We start from the raw sequence: 4,407 nt of genomic DNA on the forward strand, positions 1-4,407 counted from the left end.
CTCGATCTCATGTCGAAAAGACTGATATGCGATTGTGCGTGTAGCGCACGCAGCCAAGAGTCGAGGGCGCTCGTCGTGGACATAGATATATATATCTATGGTCGTGGACGCGCACGCAACGTTATTATAACCCTTTGACCGCCTTTGACAAACACCTTGTTTTCGTAGGTCATTGCGTGGCTGCTGTCTACATGTCTTAAAATAATTTGGCACCTGTGTGTGGCCTCTGACATTGTTACAACAAGAAGAGTTATGCCTACGTGACTACAGACAGTAACTCTTTGATTGATTTGATAGGCTGACCCTTCCCACTGTTCACAATATGTGTGTGCTTCTTCTACTACATGAAAATGTAGAACGTCTGATTTATTTCCAAAGAGCACAGAGGACAAGCAGGAGAAATTGAATACACTTATTTTTTATTTTCATTGTGAACATACAGCATTATGAAAAACCTAGCTGGTGGTGGTATTGTCCATGGCTGCTGTGGGCTCCTCCTCTGGTTCATCACTGTCCAACTGCAAAAATGGAAAAAGCGAAAAAAGCCAGTGTGACTACAGCCTACCCATACAATACAAGTTGAATCATATTCCACTCTAATCAAATGCAACGATAATATAACAATGGATTACATCATACCTCTATATACTTGTTGACCCAGTGGATGAGCTGGCTGACTCTGGTGTAGACTCCTGGTTTGTTGGGCCGTCCGCAGCCTTCACCCCAGCTCACCACCCCTGCCAACCTCCAGTCCCCCTCTGCTGTCTCGCACACCAGAGGCCCGCCACTGTCTCCCTGACAAACACATTGGACTGAATCAGGCTTTTAAAGTGTAAAATTAAAATAAAAACACTTTTTTTTGTCTTGTTACCACATGTACCTGGATATAGACTTTAGACTTTATTGTCCCCAAGGGGAAATTCCTTTTTACAACACTGTACTCATCAGACAATACATACAATACAACAGTACATACAACATCATATTAAAAACTGTACATCAAATAACAGACGGCAGCACACACTCAGTTCTGTTCAGCAAGGCCTTCTGTTCAAGGCGGCTATGGCTGCGGTGGATCATGCTTTTACCAAAGCGGGCCCTTCTGTACCCCAGTGTTCTGTAGCTGTGCCCGGAGGGCAGTAGGGAAAGGTAGTGACTGAGTGGCTGTGTGATGTCCTGTTCTATTGATGTCGCAACGCGTGCGATGGACACATTGTTTAGGTCTGTGAGGCTGGGTGTGGGGAGACCTGGCGGCGGTGCTGGATATGCATGTGAGTTTGGCCTGTTTGTAACGGATAGTAAGTTAAAGAAGCAGCTGGAACAGTACATTTACATTTACATTTTGTCATTTAGCTAATGCTTTTATCCAAAGCGACTTACAAGTTCTGTACGACAAGTCATCAGGAAGGGCACAACTGTAGCTGAGTAACAATGTTCAAAGTGTTGAGTGCTACAGTGTACAGTACACAGTACTCAGTTTGAGTAAAGTTTACTCTGCGAAATTTACTGTGTAGGTTAGTTTATTAGGACAAGTGCATGACAGTAAGGTTAGTTAGGGTTAGATTTTATTATTTTTTTTCATTTCAGATAATGGTTGAAGAAGTGCGTCTTTAGTCGCCCGCGAAAGATTGGACGGGTTTCGTCTGTCCTAACTGTGGTGGGCAGTTCGTTCCACCATTGTGGGGCAAGGACTGAGAAAAGGTGGCTTCTCCTTGATGACTCTCCCGGAGCTTGGATAGGAGTGGGTCTGAGATGGCCAGAAGATGCAGAGCGTAGGGGTCTTGAGGGTGTGTAGTTAGAGACCATTGACCGGAGGTAGGCGGAAGCGGTTCCCTTTGCCACACGGTATGCCAGGTCGAGGGCCTTCAAGCGGATTCGTGCGGCAATGGGGAGCCAGAGCAGGTGCCTAAGAAGTGGGGTGACATGGGCCGACTTCGGTAGGTTTGAGATCAGGCGGGCGGCTGCGTTCTGAATGAGTTGAAGAGTCTTGATGGCAGTGGTCGGAAGGCCAGTGTAACAGGGAAGCCCGGCGTGGGTATGTCCACAGTCACGGAAACAGGTGTGTTGACGAGTGACTGTGGCAGTGCGGGCTGGTAAATTAAACTCACTTCCCCATAACAGGGTTAACAGACGCATAGGTACGGTAGTTAGGAGTGAATTCACTTCTTAGTGCAGCGGCCTGTGTCGTCGCCCGCGGACGCGGGAGCCCCCTGTTCGACTCCCCCTCGGGACATTCTCATTTAACATCAAACACAACGCAGACCCAGTATGATCCGTCACACCAGCAAGCAGTGCGTTGCAGTAGTCGAGGCGGGAGATGACTGTTGATTGGACGAGGAGTTGGGTGGCTTCTTTTGTCAGGAAGGGGCGGATCCTTCTGACATTGCTCAGGAGGAATCTGCAGGTTCTGGTTGTCGCTGCGATGTGAGCGGAGAAGTTCAACTGGTCGTCGAGGACAACACCAAGGTTCTTGGCGGTCGGGGACCGTTCTGTTGGATGGACTGAATAATGCTCTGGTACAACATTGGATGAGCTGAATAATGCTCTGGTACAACAGTAGGATAATGCTCTGGTACAACAGTAGGATGGGCTGAATAATGCTCTGGTACAACAGTAGGATGGGCTGAATAATGCTCTGGTACAACAGTAGGATGGGCTGAATAATGTGGTACAAAGCAGAAGCAGCGTGTACAGCTATGTATTAAAGGGCTATATTATCTATCTTTTAAACTATATTTAACATGACTTCCTTGGAGCGTAACAGTAAGAAGCATTTTGTATGAAAGTATTCTGTACTTCTGTATGACAACTATTAAAGAAACTTGAAACTTGAAAACTTGATCTGTGGAACAAGTATTTAACAAAGAAACTAGTCTAAATCGAATAAAAAAATTTATTAAAGAAACTAGTCTAAATACAATTTTGATTATTTATTAAATAAACTAGTCTAAATCTAATTTAGATTATTTATTAAAGAAACTAGTATAAATCTTATTTTCTAATCTAATTATTCCCTTGTATTGAACACAGTGTTTTTGGTGGGTGTAGCACAAACCTCATTTTAAATTTATAATTTCCTTCCCTGGCTACCCCACACCCAAGGATAAACATATATATATTATTATTTTTTACAAACTGAGCAGTACATTATAGGTAAGCAGTGTTCCTGAATGAATGAATGAACGAATGAATGAATGAATGAATGAATGAATGAATGAATGAATGAATGCAAACTTTATTTAACAGATTACAGAATGGGTACAATACAGTACGGCTTAATACACACAATTGTTAAGGAGATGCAGACCAGAGAAAGACGTTTGTCTTGTTTACATCAGGGTCCCCCATTTTCAATTCATAGTGACATTTATGACATACACAACATACATGACATCATGACATTTATGACATAGGGACATACATGACATACAGGTATATAGTACTGTTACATTTGTGACATATACGATATGCAAATATACAGTACTGTTACCCAGAGATCCTAACAGAAAATATATACATATGATGGGGAGGAGACTGTACATTAGGAGGGGGGTGGGTGGGTGGGAGAAAATATATACATACGGTGGGGAGGAGACTGTCTATCAGGAGGGGGGGGGGGGGGGTTGGACATTTACGGTGGCCAGTTTTGAATTGCAGCCTCTCGTAGGTGCTCTTTAAGAGCGGTTTTGAATGTGGGTAGGGATTCGCATCTTTTTACGGCTGTGGGTAGGGCGTTCCACATTGTTGTGGCATAATTGCGAAACGTGTTTAGTCCCTTGTTTGTGCCGAATCTGGGTTGCACATGATTTGTGGAACTCCCTCTGGTGTTGTGGGCGTGGTATTCACTGACCTTTGGGAAGTATTTCGACATGTACATGGGTACCTGTGTGGTGTGTAGTGTATCTTGTAGACCAGGCCCATTGCAAGTTGCTGTACTCTGTCGTCTACTCTAAGCCATCCTAGGTAGTCAAAGTGGGCAGGGGTAAGGTGGGTTCTAGGAGTAAGGTCAAGCAGTAGTCTGACCAGTTTGTTTTGTGATGTTTGTAATCTTGTTTTTAGTGCCTTTGAGGTGCTTTGGTACCATGCGGTGCAAGCATAGTCGTAGTACCCTTGAATGAGTGCTCCTGCCAGAGTCTTCAGGGTATTCTTGTTTACCAGAGAGGAGATCCGGTACAAGAATCTAGTTTGTTGGTTGACTTTTTTGATTACATTGGATGCCATTTTGTCACAGGAAATGTGGTCGTTCAAATAGAGAAGGCATGTGTCAGTGGAGTGGGATGTTCTGAAGCCAGATTGGAATTCATAGATTCGATTTTTTTCCGCAAGGTACTTTTAGATCTGTTCGTAGACAATTCTTTCCATGACTTTCGAGATGGATGTAAGAATAGAAACAGGGCGGTAGTTGCC

The sequence above is a fragment of the Notolepis coatsorum genome, assembly GCF_963971535.1.
Source record: "Notolepis coatsorum genome assembly, chromosome: 19".
Classification (NCBI taxonomy): Eukaryota; Metazoa; Chordata; class Actinopteri; order Aulopiformes; family Paralepididae; genus Notolepis; species Notolepis coatsorum.